This window comes from Felis catus, chromosome C1, assembly GCF_018350175.1.
Source record: "Felis catus isolate Fca126 chromosome C1, F.catus_Fca126_mat1.0, whole genome shotgun sequence".
Lineage (NCBI taxonomy): Eukaryota > Metazoa > Chordata > Mammalia > Carnivora > Felidae > Felis > Felis catus.
The window spans coordinates 20,355,113-20,371,858 of NC_058375.1; the positions used below are offsets into that span (position 1 = coordinate 20,355,113).

The following is a 16,746-nucleotide window of genomic DNA, read 5'->3' on the forward strand; positions in this document are numbered from 1 at the left end:
GGACAGGAATAAGTACTAGGTGCTACAAATGTTCATATGAGGGGCACCCAATCCCAGCTTTGCAGGTCAGGGGAAGGTTTCAGGAGGAAGATACAAAGGAATGAATATAATTAATGACTTTATCCTGTGGCGGTGGGGTACAGCTCAAAAAAACAAAACGATGAAGGTGTGGCAAAGGACACAAGAGTCATCCTGACAGCGCTCCCAGTGGCTAAAGCTGGGAGCCACAATTTGAGCAACAAAATAAATAACATAGTATTGAGGGAGGGGTGCCTGGCTGGCTCAGTCGGAGGAGCATGTGATTCTTGATCTTGGGGATGTAAATTCGAGCCCCACTGTGGTGTAGAGATTACTTAAAAAAAATAGAATCTTTAAAAAAAACACAACAGCATAGTATTGGATTATAATCCAAAATATAATATAAATATATATGAGCTGAGTTCATTATGATATTAATAAGTGATTGATTGAATGAATGAATAGGGGAGAAGAGACAGATCTTTAAAGAATTCCAAATAATTTATGTAGTTGTTCCCCCTTCCGGAAAGTAGACCTTAGTCCCGCTCTCTACTCCTTGAGTGTGGGCTGGTCTTGGTGAGTTGCTTAAGACTAGAGTATGGAAATAGCAGAGGGAGGGGAGGGAGTAGGATATGTGGGTGGGTGTAAGTATCTTTACAGATGAGGAACCTGGCAGATATCACGGAGTGATCCAGGGTGACGTCACCAGTAATAATTCACATGGGTAGCACGTGCATTCTGATAGGCGGATATGATGAGAAGGGCATTTCACCTCCGTACTATTCTTCCTCTAAACCCACAGCCATCAGATAAACCCAAATTAAGGACATTCTGCAAAAGATCTGATCAGTGCTTCTGAAGACTATCCAGGCCATAGGGACAGGAAAGACTGAGAAGCTGTCACAGACTTGAAGAGATTAAAGAGACATGAGGAGTAAATGCAACATAGTATCCTACAAGATGGGATCTTGGACCAGAAAAAGGACATTTGTGGAAAAACTGGTGAAATCTGAGTATGTCTGGAGTTTAATGAAATGTATCAATGTCGAGTTCTTAGTTTTAACAAATACACCTCAGTAATACAAGATGTTAATATTAGGGGAAGCTGGGTAAATCGTATATAGAAACTCTCTTGACTATCTCTGTACCTTTTCTTTATTTCTTTTTTTATTTGAGAGAGAGAGAGAGTGCAAGTGGGGTAGAGAGCAGAGGGAGAGAGAGAGAAAGAATCCTAAGCAGGCTCTACACTCAACGCAGAGCCTGAAGCGGGGCTCGATCCCATGACCCTGGGATCATAACCTGAGATGAAATCAAGAGTCGGATGCTCAACAGACTGAGCCACCCAGGCTGCACCTTTGGGGCTGCCCCTACATCTTTCTTTAAATCTGAAATGGTTCTGGGGCGCCTGGGTAGCTCAGTCCATTGGGCATCTGACTTAGGCTCAGGTCATAATCTCACGCTTCATGAGTTCAAGCCCTGCATTGGGCTCTCTGCTGTCAGAGCAGAGAGAGCCGCTTTGGGTCCCCTGACCCCCTCTCTCTCTGCCCCTCCCCCATGTGCACTGTGCACTCTCTCTCAGAAATAAACATTAAAAGTTTTTAAATCTAAAATTATTCTAAAGGAAAAGTTTGGTTTTATATATATATGATGTGTGAGTGTGTGTGTATATATGTGTGCATACTGAAATATAGACATATATACAACTACACATATATATGAAATGGAGAAAAGCATCAGAAAAAAAAAAGACAGTCTTGCTTATTCTAAGCAGAAAGCATTGTAGGAAGCATGTGAAGGGGTAGAGTAGCAGGCCCGCCTGAGACTGTAGGCTGGGTTCTGGTTGAGCCTTTAGGACTTTATCCTGTGGCAATGGGGAACCATTGAAGGCTATTGAGCAAGGGTGTGACTGATTACACAATGACTCAGCCATGGGCACACAGATCAGCTTCCTGAGGCCCCCTACAATCCTCCCCTTCTGATGCCCCTTCCTTCCACATGCTCTTCCTTCTTTGCCTGCAGAGGCCAAGCTCTGGCATGAATCCAAGTCACTAGCACAGAGATGACCACCTCCAAGATCCACCCTGCCACCCCTACTCGGTGCTGGTTCAGTGGTCCTTGGAGGTTCAGCATTTAGAATCTCAACATGTCACACCTGCTAAGGGTTGGAGCCGCCCACCTAGCACAGAGACCCCTGGGCAGGGTGGAGCTTTCTTGTAAAAATCACCAAGCTCTGGGTTGAGTCATTTTTTCCACCACACCCTCTCTGTTTATTCCTTCCTCCCAGAGTGAACTGAAACCAGTCATCGGTTGGGACAGGGGGCTCGGGTGCAAAAGAGGGACTTCTAGATTGAACCTAGGATACCGTGCCGTCAGGAGAATTGTCCAGTATCAGTCTCTCTTCAGCAGGCTTGCTTGGAAACAAATACATCAAGGTCAGAAGCTGGGAGAGGAAAAGAAGGGAGAGGAAAAGGAAGTGACAGAACATATTGGTGTGCACCAGCCAGTCGTAGCCACGAGAGTTCAATGACAGAATTTATCAGATTCTCACCTCAGCTCAATGAAATCAGTTTTCTCCATCCTATAACTTTTAATCCCTCCACGGAAAAAGAAAACAAAAGGCTACAGTTACTGAGAAATCTGTTCTGTGCCAGGCACTATGCATAACCTTGTTTGGTCCTCCTAGCAACGCTGTAGTAGTATACCCATTTTGTAGATGAGAACGCTGAGGCTCAGAGAAGGTAAGTGCCTCGCCCAAGATCATGCAGCTGGTAAGTGGCAGAACAGGGAGAAAGCAAAACCGGTTTCCGAACTCACCCCCTGCCATGGTTAGCGTGGCCCCAGCATACAGAGAACCTCTCCCCTTTAAGCCCTGCCCTTCTTTCTACCCAGAAGGGTGAACCGCTGCTCCCCATATCACTGCTTCACTTTGTTCAAATCTCTGCCTAAAAGTCAGAGAAGCCTTTCCTGATCACCCCATCCAAATGGCAGCCTCCATCACCCACCTCCGTTTACTCTTCGTCATTCATAGCAACTGCCCTACCTTAACATATTTACCTATTTCTCTGCTTCTTGTCTGTCTCTACGCACTAGAATGTAAACTTCATGAGGACAAGGACCTGGTCTGTTTGGTTCACTGCTGCATTCCTGGTGTCTGACACATAGTAGGTCCCTAATGTATTGAATGAATAAAAAGAGGAAATTCTGCTTTCTTCCACTAAGAGTACCCCCTCATCCCCATCTGCTGCTAAATCCCCTCACCCTTCAAAGCCCCTCCCCTTTGCTCTCCCTGCAAGGGACTGCTTCCCCCTCTTCTTCCCCAGCCCAGGGATAAACCCAGCCACCCACGCAACTGCTCCAGCTAGAAACCAGAGGTCATCCTCACCTCCTCTCTTTCTGCCTGACTCTCCCCGCCCCCCCCCCCAACACACCAGCAGTTTCCAATCAATCAGCAACTCCAGTCCATTCTGCCTCTTAAATTGTCTCCCAAATCTGCAAGATCTTCAGTCTCTGCTATGCTCTCTCCACCAGGCAGCCCTCCTTTCTTGCCTGGGTGCTGCGTCAGCCTCCTTACCAGTCTTTGTCTCCAGTTTGTCCCCTGCCATTCAGTCTCCACATTGCAATCAGAGTGATTTGTCTAAAGCTCAAATTACCTGGATAAACATCCCATTGATTCCTCAGTGGCCTGAAATAAAGTTTAAGATCTCAATGTGGCTTACAAGGCTCTGCCCCATCTGGCCACAGCTTCACTTTTAACACACTCTGCTCCTGCCTGGTTGAACCAATTCCAGTTCCCCAAATGCGCTCATATTTCTTCTCCCTGGGAGGTCTAGCCAACACCTGTTCATCATTCAGGTCTCAGCCTAGATGCCACTTTCTCCTGGAAGCCCTCTCCAACCTCTTCTGCCCCACCAGGCTGGGTTAGGAATCCTTAGTGTATAGAATCAGGGCTTTCTCCCCACTCAGAGGGATCCCGGTGTTCATCTGGGCCAATTTCATACTCTCTTCCCCTGAATCCCCAATCCGTATCCCTGCTTGAAGAACCTCCATTGTTTCTCTGATGCCTGTCAACTTTTAAGACCATCCCAAGTCCAGACTTACCCAGAAAACCTTCTGGGGAGTGGAAAGAAGGATGTAACTGAGTCAGGATGCCTCTAGCTCAAGTCCCCTCTTTGCTCAGAGCCTCAGTTCCTTCTGTAAAATGGGGATGACAACATTAATATCCACTTCACAGCTGTTATAAGTAAAATTATAGATGTTAAAGAACGGTGTAAACACTGAAGTGTGATGAGACATGAGGATGATTATTATCTTTCCTGGCTCTGTGCTCCTGCAGCACTCTCAGGCCATGACCCACCATTTTGCACTTAATTATACCCTGCCTTCAATTATCTATTCTTGCTTCCGCGTGGCAGGCTGCTGTTTACAACTGCTGTGGCAGCCTCCTGGGATCACATCTTCTACAACTCTTCTGCATCCCCTAGAGTTCAGATATCAGTCCCAACCAAATAGAAGGTGTATATTATTACTGTGATTATAACCAACTGCCATTTATGGATCACCTATTATGCACTAAGTACATATTGTTTCTGATTCTCAAAACTACCCAAGAAATAGATATTTTTTATTTCTACTGTGCAAACTAAGGCTCAGAAAAATTAAATAACTTGTTCAAGGTCACATGATCCTGGGGGTAAGAACCTCGAGAATCTTTCTTGCACTGGTCTCCAGATTGATGTTAAGGGCCTCATGGATCTCCACCTGCTTGGCTCTTTTCTTGGTCATCAGTTGAGCTGTGTCCAGAGAGAGAGAAAAAAATCAAACCGGGGGCTTGGCAGAGGAGGTGGCTGCCATGCCACGGACCAGACACAGGGACTTTTGACATGTAAGTTGGGTATGGCTTCACCAAGAACAAAGCCACAAAGCTTGTTCCTGTGGTTGAAGGGTGTGGGAGGTGGTCAGGAAAAGCCCTGGGACATCTAGCAGTGCCAGCACCGAACTGCTGCCCAAGTCTGTGAGGAGAGTAGACTGGAGTGGGATCTGATGGCCAAATCACTCACAGTAAGGGAGTGGTCAACTCACAAGTTTCCATCCTCCATCAAGAAATTGATGGAGGAGGAGATGCAGGGTTCATGGAGCGCCACTAGGTGGCACTGTGCAAGGAGGGCACAAAAAGAGCCCTTTAGAACCTTTCAACGCGAACAATTAGAAGGGATTTTAGAGCAAGCAAATGCAACGCAAAAGCCTCCTTTTACAGAAGAGTTGTGAGGCCCAGAGAAGTTATTTGCGTTGCCCAGTTTCTTGGGCCTGAAACCACTACCAGAGACCTAGACCCGTCTCTTTCTAAGCTCTGTGCGCTTCATCTTCAGTGCTCATCAAATCACATCGAGGTGCCCATCTACTCGCGGTGTGAGCTTACTCAAGTCATTGACATTTTTTTTTAAGCCTCAGTCTTCCTGTCCATTGAACAAAGGATTTGTCTAGGCCTGTGATGACAATGTGGTAGCCACTAGTCATGTGTGGCTAAATTTAAGTTAATTAAAACTACAATCTAAAATTCAGTTCTCAGTCATACTAACCAACGTTTCAAGCTCTCAGTAGACAGTTGTGGGTAGCTGCTATCATATTTGACAGCACAGATATAGAGCACCCCCCCCCCCATTGTTGCAGGTAGTTTGAACAGACAGCATTGGCTGGTAACTGAGGCCCTCCCAGCTTCAGTATTCTATGGATCCTCTGTGACAGCACTGGAGAGTGTAACACTAAGTGCATAAGGTTTCCTAGCTCTCAGCTTGGGTTTTTAATCATATGCAAGCACTGGGGGATACAGAAGAGAATAAGGTGGGTAAAAACCCTCCCTTCATGGAGCTGACATTTGAATGCGTGTAAGGTACTAAGTCCAAAAATTACAGCTTCTGCAATCAAGGTACAGTGCCTTAAGCTTTGATGTGTTTATTTATCTAGATAAAACACAGTATCTGGGGCACCTGGGTGGCTCAGTTGGATAAGCGTCCCACTCTTGATTTTGGCTCAAGTCATGATCTCACAATTCGTCGATTCAAGCCCCGCATCAGGCTCTGTGCTGACAGCATGGAGCCTGCTTGGAATTCTCTCTCTCTGCCCCGCCCCCCCCTCTGTCCCTCCCTGCTCTCTCTCTCTCTCTCTCTCTCTCTCTCTCTCTCTCAAAACAAAACAAAACAAAAAAAACAACAACTAAAAAGTAGGTCTGGGGTGGAGCCCATGAACTTGCATTTTTCTAACAAGCTCCTTGATGATGCCATTGTTGTCGGTCCCAGAGCACATTTTAAGTAGCAAGGATTTGGAGAATTTTGTGGCAGGACAAGATGGGCATGTGTGATTCAACTAAAACATTGTGTGTTCATATTGTGGATCTTCCTGGGAAGCCTGGGTTCAAATCTCACTCCCGGGTAGCCCATTCTTCCTGATCCTCAAAACTAGATTAGGAAGGCTCTTCTGGCCTCTATCATTCCTCACACTTCCCTAGCTTGGCGCTGTTCACACTACCTTGCTTTCTTTTTAAAATCTTTGTCCCAGCCTCCCTCACGCAACTGCAACCTGTCACTGGTCTCATTTAGTTCTATATCCATTAATTCCCTCAATAAGTACTGAGAGCCCCTGTGTGCAGGTATCCACCAGGCTAGTTGCTGGAAATCCTGCAGGCAGACATGGTCCCGGCCCTCAGAGGGCTCACAGAATAGCAAAAGCCGACAGTGAAAAAAAAAAAAAAAAATCATGGCAGGTGAAATAAGAGTCACAAAAGAGGAAGTAGAAGATGCTATGGGAGATTATGACCAGGGACCTACCCCAGTTTTGCTCAGGGAAGACCTTCTAGAAGAAGAGGCATTTCATCTGAGAGCTGAACAAGTAGGAGTGAGCCAGGCAAAGAGAGGAGGTGTTCTAGTCACTATGGGCACAAATCAAATTCCCCCAAACCTTACTGGCATAGAATAACCATGGGACAAAAAAATACCACTGTGGCCAGTTTTGAAAAGCACACTCTGCCCCCATGGGAAGAGTGTGACAGTGTAGAGAATGCTTGGGCAAAAATCTTCCATTGAGAGAAACAGAGCCCATCCGAGGACATAAACACAACTTAGTAAGACTGGCATGTAGCCAAGAGAAAGAGACTGGTATAAAGATGAAACATAAGAGGTCAAAACCCCAAAACCCTCATCCTTGCCCTTGGGGAGTTAGTCATCTTAACAGCTATTGTACCTCCCTGTGTTTCATGATTTACAATCAACAAAGCAGTGCCTAAGTTATTTCCTCATTTTTTTTAAAGCTTATTTATTTATCTTGAGAAAGAGAGAGAGAGCAAGCAGAAGAGGGGCAAAGAGAGAGGGAAAGAGAGAGAATCCCAAGCAGGCGCCAAACTGTCAGCGCAGAGTCAGATCTTGCGAACTGATATCATGACCTGAGCTGAAGTCAAGAGTCAGACGCTCAGCCGTCTGAGCTACCCAGGCGCCCCTTTCTCATCTGTTTTAAACCACAATCCTGTGAGGGATTTATTAGCCCTAGTTAACAGATGAAGACACAAAGTATCAGTGAGGGAAGTGGGAGGCAACACAGGAAGAGCAGGGGTACTCAGTGATTTTAGCTGACGCATGGATAAACATCTTACGTGTTGATAAACATCTTACGTGTTGATATGTTAACGTGTGTTTTTCATAGAAAGATAGGTCTAGGGCATCAAGCTCATGATGTCACTGACATTATGGCTTGGGACAGATCAAAGAAGTGAATTGATTTAAAGTGAACTTAAGGGAAGCTATTAAATGCAGAACAGTATAGAGGGTCTGTGACTATGGTACTAATGAGAAAGAAGGAGGTAGACGAGGAGAACTTGAAAACTACGGCCAAAGGAGTAAGTGTGGGAACTGTCTGGAGTCAGGTCAAATCGTGGCCAGGTTCTAAGGACAAACATCCCAAGAGAGAGCCAGCCAAGTTGTTTAGCTATCCCATGCCTCTGTTTTCTCATGTTTAAAATGAAAATACTCTATTACCTGCCTTCATAGGGTTGTCACAAAGAGTAAACTAGTTAATATTTGTAGAGCTCTTAGACTAGTTCCTGGCATTTATTAAATGCTTGTTAAATAACTACATTAAATTAACTGACTTAAGAATAAAAGGGAATGTTTTGGCTCTTGCAACTGAAAAGTCCCCGGGTATTTGTCTTCAGGCTGGATCCGGCAGCTCTCTCTCTCTTCCTCTTCCTCCCTCTGTCTCCCTCCAACTCACTTCTACTCTTCTCCATGTTGGTCCATCCTCAGATGACCAACCTCTCACCCAGTGCTGGTCACTGCAGCTCCAGGGTTAGAGGACCTGGACACAGCTACCAGTCGAGAACAAACAGACACCCCCTTGTCATCATTGTAGGAAAAAGCCCCTGAATTAGCTCTGATTGGTCCTACCTGAGTTTATTCATTTATTTTTGAGAGAGAGAAGGAGAGCACAAGAGGGGGGCGGGCAGAGAGAGAGAGAGAGAGAGAGAGAGAGAGAGAATCTGAAGCAGGCTCCAGGCTCTGAGCTGTCAGCCCAGAGCCCAACGCAGGGCTCGAACCCATGGACGGCAAGATCATGACCTGAGCCGAAGTAGGACGCTACACCCACTGAGCTACCCAGGTGCCCCTAAAGTTTATTTATTCATTCTGAGAGAGAGAAAGCACAGCAGGGGAGGGACAGAGAGAGACGGAGAGAGAGAGAGAGAGAGAGAGAGAGAGAGAGAGAGAGAGAGAGAGAGAATCTCAAGTAGGCTCTGCACTGTCAGCATAGAACCCGATGTGGGACTAGAACTCACAGACTAGAACTCACTCATGTGAAATCATGACCTGGGCTGAAATCAAGAGTCAGACGCTTAACCAACTAAGCCACCCAGGTGCCCCACTAATTTCTTTTTATCATTGATTAATATTCTGTTGTGTGGATGTACCATGGCTTATTTATCCACTCACTTTTTGAAGGCCATTTTGGGTGCTTCCAGTTTTGGGCAGTTATGAATAAAGCTGCTGTAAATCTGTGTGTGCAGGTTTTTGTGTAGATGTAAGTTTTCAACTCATTTGAGTGAATGCCTAGGAGTGCAATCCCAGGATCATATGGTAAGACTACGTTTAGCTTTATAGGAAACTGCCAGGCTGTCTTCCAAAGTGGCTGTACCATTTTACATCCCCACCAGCAATGAATGAAAGTTGCTGTCGCTCCACATCCTTGCCAGCATTTGGCATTGTTAGTTTTTTGGATTTTAGACATTCTTATAAGCGTATAGTGGTACGTTGTTTTGAGCTGCAGTTCTCTAATGACATCTGATGCTGAGCATCTTGAAACATCTTTTCATATGCTTATTTGCTACCTGTACATCTTCTTTGGTGAGATGTCCAGATCTTTGTCCATTTTTTAATTGGGCTGTTTTTGTTGTTGTTGTTGTTGAGGTTTTTAAAAAAATTTTTCGGAATGTTTATTTATTTTTGAGAGAGAGAGAGACAGAGCATGAGCAGGGGAGGGGCAGAGAGAGAGAGGGAGACACAGAATCCGAAGCAGACTCCAGGCTCTGAGCTGTCAGCACAGAGCCCAATGCGGGGCTCGAACTCATGAGCCGTGAGATCATGACCTAAGCTGAAGTTGGACGCTCAACCGACTGAGCCACCCAGGCGCCCCTGTTGCTGTTGAGTTTTAAGAGGTCTTTATATATTTTGAATACAAGTCCATTAGCTGATATGTGTTTTGCAAATCCACACTCCCCCACACACTCTGTAGGTTGTCTTTTTATCCTCTTAACAGTGTCTTTTGCAGAACAGAAGTTTTTAATTTCAATAAAATCCAGGTTTCCATGTTTCTCTTTCACGGATCTAAAAACTCATCGCCCCACTCATGGTTACCTAAATTTTCCCCTGAGTTATCTTCAAGAAGTTTTATAGTTGTGTGCTTTACATTTAGGTATATTATCCATATGAGTTAATTTTTGTGAAAGATGTAAGTAAGGGCAGTATCTAGATTTTTTTTTTTTTGTTATGTGGATGTCCAGTTATTCCAGCACCATTTGCTGAGAAGACTACCTTTTCTCCATTGAATAGTCTTTGCTTCGTTGTCAATAATCGGTTCATTATATTTGCGTGGGTCTCCTTTGGGGTTCTCTATTCTGTTCCATTAACGTACTTGTCTGTGCTTTTGCCAATACTGCACTGACTTGATTATTATAGCTTTATAATAAGTCTTGACGTTGTGTAGTGTCAGTCCTCCAATTCACTGGTGTTTTAAAATTTGAATTTCATAATTTCAGTGTGTCCCACATACATACTGCTAATTTCTATTTATAACTCTTGTCAAGTAGATAGCGGCATATGGTATACTCTATTTACAGAGGCATAAAGAGGCTAAATAACCTGTTCTTCCAACAGGTAACAGAGTCTTGGCTTTTTAGTGCCTTGATGCACTAACCCGGTCCCTGGGGAAGGAAACTTGATCTATTGCCTGCAAGGTTAACTATTCCTCATGTACATTAAAACATTAGAATTCTATTTGATCTGTTTTTTTTCTGAGTTTAAGTATCAGAAGTTATCTCCCTGATTTTTTATAAAAATTTTTAATGTTTTTTTAAAATGTTTATTTTTGAGAGAGAGAGACAGAGTGTGAGTGGGGGAGGGGCAGACACACACACACACACACACACACACACACACACACACACAGAATCCAAAATAGGCTCCAGGCTCTGAGCCGTCAGTCCAGAGCCTAACATGGGGCTTGAACTCACAAACCGCAAGATCATGACCTGGGCCCAAGTCAGACGCTTAACAGACTGAGCCAACCAGGTGCCCCTAGTGTTTTGTTTTTTTTTTTAAGTTTATTTATTTGCGGAGAGAGAGCACAAGCAGAGGAGGGGCAGAGAGAGAAGGGGAGAGAGAATTCCAAGCAGGCTCCAAACTGTCAGCGCAGGGTCCGATCTCACGAACTGGGATATGACCTGCGCTGAAGTCAAGAGTCAGATGCTCAACGGTCTGAGCTACCCAGGCGCCCCTTCCTCATCTGTTTTAAACCACAATCCTGTAAGGGATTTATTAGCCCTAGTTACAGATGAAGACACAAAGTATCAGTGAGGGAAGTGGGAGGCAGTACAGGAAGAGCGGGGTACTCAGTGATTTTAGCTGACGCATGGATAAACATCTTACGTGTTGATAGTTAACGTGTGTTTTTCGTAGAAAAATATGGTTGTGTAGTGCTTCGCTGTATGAATAAACCATGATTCATCCATCCATTCCCCTATAGGTTAGTTTTTTTTGACTTTTTCTGCTATCATAATGGGCCAGAAGTAGTGTTCCTTGCCGTGTTTCCTTGTGCACACATGTAATGTTTCCTCTAAACTCTTAGAAGTAAAATTTCTGGGTTGTAGAATAAGAGAATCTTCAATTTTAGGTTGAATATACCCACTTTTTCCCAGGAGTCCAATCAGGAAATGAAAATGGTTGTATCAGTGACTGCCTCTGCAGAGCTGCTCAGTTGGGGCATTATCTAGTGCACCTAGGAGAGAAAAAGGAGCTACATTCATTGTCACAAGCCTTATTTGAATAATCCTTGTCTGCTTCCAAAAGCCAAACAAGAGAATATTGGAAGTGTCACTTAAATATCTACCCAATAGAATAATTGCTTCTGCAGTATCCTGAACTATCCTACCCTTGAATACTATCAAAGACAGAGAGCTTACCACCTCCCAAAGTAGCCCAGCTCTCTTGATTAGATAAAGTTCTCAAACATCTATGGCTGGAAGCGAGAATGAGAAGTTTCCATTCTAAGAGATGACAATATCTTCTTTTTTGAATCTGTTTTTTCTATGTAAAAATGGGAGGGGGGGCACCTGGGTGGCTCAGTCAGTTAAGTGTCCAACTCTTGATTTCGCCTCAGGTCGTGATCTCACAGGTTCGTGAGATCAAGTCCTGCATTGGGCTCTGTGCTGACAGCTTGGAACCTGTTTGGGATTCTCTCTCTCCCTGTCTCTCTGCCCCTCCCCTGTTCATGCTCTGCCCCTCCTCGGTTCGTGCTCGCACTCTCTCAAAATAAACATATTTTTAAAAATGGGAGTAGGAATAATACCTAAGTCATAAGGTGGTTGTGGGAATCAAATGAGTTAGTGTGTGAATGTAGGTGTGTATACATAGATAAATATATACACTTGTACATACATATATGCATATACATGTATAGATATGCAATATACTCATATATGCATATATATTCATATATGTAGAAAAGAGAAAGAGAGTGCATGAGAGGTCAAGCGAGCTCTTGGCAGAAAATAATCAATTAATTGTAGCTGCAGCTATTATTAATATTTTTCATCCTATCATCCATTCCATAACAACAAAGTTCATTCTGCTAAACAAATATTTACTGTGTGTCTACTATGTGTCAAACAAAGACTGTGCTAGTAATCACAGAAACATCACCCACACTTCTCTGTATTTATTTTTTTAAGTTTTGTTTATTTTTGAGAGAGAGAGGGAGAGTATGCACACATGTGCATGAGTAGGGAAGGGGCAGAGAGAGAGGGAGAGAGAATTCCAAGCAGGCTCTGGGCTTCAAGGGCAGAACCTGACTCAGGTCTCAATCTCATGAACCATGAGATCATGACCTGAGCTGAAATTAAGTGTCCCATGCCTAAACTGACTGAGCCACCCACGTGCCCCTCTGTCAGTATTTCTAAGAGTCTCTGTGACATTGCCAGCATAGAGCAATGGTTTAAAATGGAAGTTCTGGATTCAAATAATCTGGGTTTTAATCCCAACTGTACCAACTATGTGATTTGTGGGAGTATTGCTTAATTCGCTGATAAGAACTTATCTCTCATGGTAAATGTTCAATACATGTTAGCTATTATTCAATTTAATTGAGCCAGTGACCTTAGCCAGGGTTTCAGCCTGAGCCTGGAGAGCTACGGATAGATAATCTTAAAGCTCTCTTTTAGTCCTAAAGTTTATGATTTTTTATATTCAGTGGAACATCTGTGGGGGAGAAATCAGGAAGAATGACCCACATTTATAGGCATTTCACAAAGCTGAATTTGCAAGTAGGTTCTAACTCCTCCAAATGGGAAGAAATCACCCTTTGGGAGCTCACAGACTAATTTATACACTTGATGTGAGCAGAAGCAGGAAAAAACAAGCAAGTCATGGAGTGATAAACATGGGACAAACACTATAAACGCTAATTATGTATATTCCTTTCTGAGAGTGGGTACTGCCTGGTTCTCACTGGAGGGACAGGTAGTGTTCAAAAGCTCAGACTCTGGTGTAATACACATCTAGGTTTGAATCCCTATTTGGTTCCTTGTCAGCTATGTGACCCTGGGCAAGCAGCTTTTAACCTTTGTGTCTCAGCTTTCTTTTCTGCAAAACCCAGATAGTAAGAGTATCTAAAAATTATACTCAATACAGTGGTGACATAGTAAATGCTCAATAAAAGTGAATTATTTTTATCTGACAAATGGCACCCTACAGGTGAGTGACAAGTTTCCATTCTCAAGAGATGACAGTATCTTTTTCTGACTTTAGGCGCTTCATGGGTGGGGCCCGGTCTCTGCCTTCATAAGTTAGGCACGATGCCTCCCTTGTCACCTTGGCAACTTCCTTAGAGAGGAGGGTGTCTCCTCTGTCAGACTTGGCACTCCACTAGGCTGGAACTTCCTCTTCCTTCGAGTTGGGAACAGTAGTGCCTCCACCAGTTAGTCTCAGATGGACCTTGTCTCTGTCAGCCTGAGGGTTTCCAGAGTTGTGTGTGGTTGGCTCCCCTCCAAGCCACTCTGCGTAGAACTGACTGATTACCTTTTCTCCTCTTCCTTGAGGCCCAGGAACAAGAGTGAGGAATGCGCCTCTTCAGTAGCCATCCAGGTCAGGAAGGAGTTAAGATGAAGGTCGGCTTTAGGGTGTGGGAGTCGGGGGGGGGGGGGGCACTGGGGCCCCAGCCTGAAAAGTCTCCCAATTCAGGGGATCTGAGGAAGTCTCGGTAAGGCTCTTAGGAGACTGCGCCGGGCTCTGAAAAGCATTTGGATGAGTGTGAGAGGTGCCCCAGAAGCAACGCGAGGGAGCATTTTACGTGGATGTGGGGTGGGCGGTGCGTCAGGGTAACTAATGGCAACTGGGCGGGGTGAACCCGCCCGGCAGGAGCTCTTCGACGGAGAGAAACTACGACTCCCAGGATGCGCCGGGGCTCAGCCCGGCTTTCCCGCCTGCCCACTGGCTGCCGGTCCGGCGAGCGCAAGAGCGGATTGGTCGCGGCGGTGCGGGTCTCCCCCACTAGCAGGTTAGTAGGCACCGCCGGCAGCAGACGTTGACCGGGCGCGCGAGGGGGGAGGGGCCCGTCTAGCTATTCTGGAAACCGCCGGACGCTCTCTCCGTAGCGTAGCCGCCGGCTGTGAGGCGCGGGGCGGGGGCGGAGACTGCGTGGCGCAGGCGCAGTGCTGGGCTTCTCCTGGGTCCCCAGACAGCTGGAGGAGATAAACAGAGGAGGAGGAGGGAGGGGAGTGCGTGTGTGAGAGCGCGCGAGGGAGTGTGAGTGTGTGTGAGCGCGGGTGTGAGGCGGTGCGCAGGGGCGGGCGGAGGCGCTGTCCGGCCCGGGCCAGGCGCCGGGCGGGGAGCATGGGAAGGGGCTAGAGCTGCCCGGGCCCCCAGCCCCCTCCCCGGGATCCGCGCCCCCCCTTCCCGGGAGAGGGGCCGGGCCCCCCGGACGGACATGGGCTCCTGAAGTTGCGCCGCCGCCGGTCCTGGGAAGAGGCCTGACAGGTACGGGTAGCCACCGCCCCCTGCCCTCGCCGGGCGCCGAAGCAAGAACCGGCTCCCGCAGCCCCGGCACGCGGGCCGCTCGCTCTGGGCCGGCCGCAGCCCTGCCGGCCCGGGGGCCTGAGCCCGCCTGCCTCGGGGCTCCGGGGTGTCCCGAGAGGGGGCAGGCCTCGCTGGGGCGAAGGGCACAGTGGGCCGGGGGCGGGGTGGGGATGGAGGGCTGGCCGGGACGTGGGTGGTGCGGGAGGCTCAGGGAGGCTCTGCCAAGGGAGAGGTGGAAGTCGTCCCATCACGGGACTTTTTTGCGGACTTTTTTGTTTGACATCTGATCTGGCGCGGGTCTCAGGAAGAAGGGGGCAGGTGGAAGTGCTGGGAGGGCTACGTTGACCTGACCTGCTCTCTTAGTTTCCTGCTCTCCTGCTCTCGCTCTGTCTCGCTCGCTCTCGCGCTCGCTCTTTCTCGCTCTCTGTGTGTGTGTGCGTGTGTGTGTGTGTGTGTGTGTGTGTCCGTCCGTCCGTCCGTCCGTCCCGTGTGTCCGTCCGTGGTCAGGCTTCTTGCAGCTGCACATGCCTTCAGTGGCCCATCCTGGCACCAAGGTGAAGTCTGCCAAGGTGTTTCCACCAGGCGACTGTAACGCCCATACAGAGGGCCTTTACTTGGGAACGAGCTCTTCAGTACCCACCTCAAAGGGAAATAGGAAGTGTGGAAAAGAAGAGAGGTTGAACCAGTAGGATCCGATTCTTGTCACTGAAGGCTGCAGTGGGTCGCACCCCCCCCCTCCCCCTTGCCAGCCAGGTTGAATTTGCTTAGTGACCTCTGACTCTCCTCTGCAGGTGTACTACCAGGGTCTCTAGAAAAGACGTGTCAGGACTTACGACTAAAGTCTGGCTGCCTAATTTGACTATTTTCCTCAAAGTCCTTTTTTTCGGTGACTTCCTTCAACTTCCTGAGGTAGTGGTAGAGCAACTTTAAAGTTTTCCTCTTAGGTTTGTGAGTTTAGAAGCCTGATCGGGTGGCTGTAACTTCCCCATTCTTTGCAAGGATGGGGTAGATGATCAGAGTAAAGTGGCAGTTAAGTGTTCCCTTTTAACAGAGCCTGGAACTGTTTTGAGAAGAAAACTATTCGGAGGACACCTCCTGACTCAAAAACATTATGAAATCCCTACCTAGGGCACAGATATGCTCAGTGGTCTGAACAGAGCTTTTCTATACCTTAAAGTCCCTCCGGAGTGGCCAGTCTCTTCGCTAAGTGAAGGAACTACTTAAGGCTATTTCTGGTTTGAGTTTTGGCCTATTCTTCCTTGTAATTCTTATATTTTTAAAGAGATTGAATTGAATCTTGGCTGTTGAGTATAATAATTTGATCCTCTATCACAGACCAAAGAGTAACTGGTAAGGCTCATTTGGGCTAACTCTGAGACTAACAGTGAATCTTCATTACAGGTTGTTGGATTTCATTGGCAGATGGGAAACAACCTTTTCTGCCATAGTCTGTGATCCTGCTGCTTTAATACTGGGGTCCTGCTATCCTTCCCTCTTTTGACCTATTGGGGGGCACTTATGTTCAAGCCACATCTCAATTTGTAGAAGCAGTGCTTTGGGTCACCTCTGAAGAATAATTGAACAACAACTCATATGTCTGCCTGAGACTCTTTACCTTGGAGTTACTGAAAGAAAGAATATGTGTAATGATTGTGGTGATGGTATTAACATTGGCGATTTGCCACTTTTGGGTTTTAGAGTTGTCATGCAGCTGACAAATTTTCTAGCTTAAAGGAACTCAATAGTGACTCATGGGACATCATATTAGGGGTTTTTTTCACACATGTAGACTTTAGGATCTGGAAGTATACGACTGAAGATCTTAAAGCCCTCTGCTAAACATCTTTGGATTTTGAGAGGCCAATTGCTACAAAGACCCAGAACTGTGACTTTTAATTATTTTTTA

General features: G+C 46.3%; 1 protein-coding gene and 1 long non-coding RNA gene across 11 annotated transcripts in view; one reads left to right on the forward strand and one right to left on the reverse strand.

The window, feature by feature from the left end:
* Positions 1-1,655: 1,655 nt before the first annotated feature.
* On the reverse strand, positions 1,656-14,379 carry LOC109502179. Of its 6 annotated transcripts, none has more exons than XR_006584085.1 (5): positions 13,845-14,379; positions 11,458-11,547; positions 4,717-4,808; positions 4,117-4,209; positions 1,656-2,458 (listed from the first exon to the last, which is right to left on the reverse strand). It is a non-coding gene; the product is annotated as an uncharacterized LOC109502179 (long non-coding RNA). The 6 variants fall into 6 exon arrangements; XR_006584082.1 differs by having other exon boundaries at positions 1,656-3,700; XR_006584083.1 differs by having other exon boundaries at positions 1,656-3,187; positions 3,590-4,209.
* Positions 14,380-14,660: 281 nt separating this feature from the next.
* The window catches only part of WDTC1 (WD and tetratricopeptide repeats 1), a 66,454-nt gene continuing 64,368 nt past the window's right edge, over positions 14,661-16,746 (forward strand). For 4 of the 5 annotated variants that reach the window (XM_045035363.1, XM_023258354.2, XM_023258359.2 and 1 more), the window contains exon 1: positions 14,661-14,801. The gene's annotated coding sequence lies outside the window, so the exon portion shown is untranslated. The remainder of the gene's footprint in view (positions 14,802-16,746) is intronic. The other variant, XM_023258355.2, reaches the window with a different exon arrangement.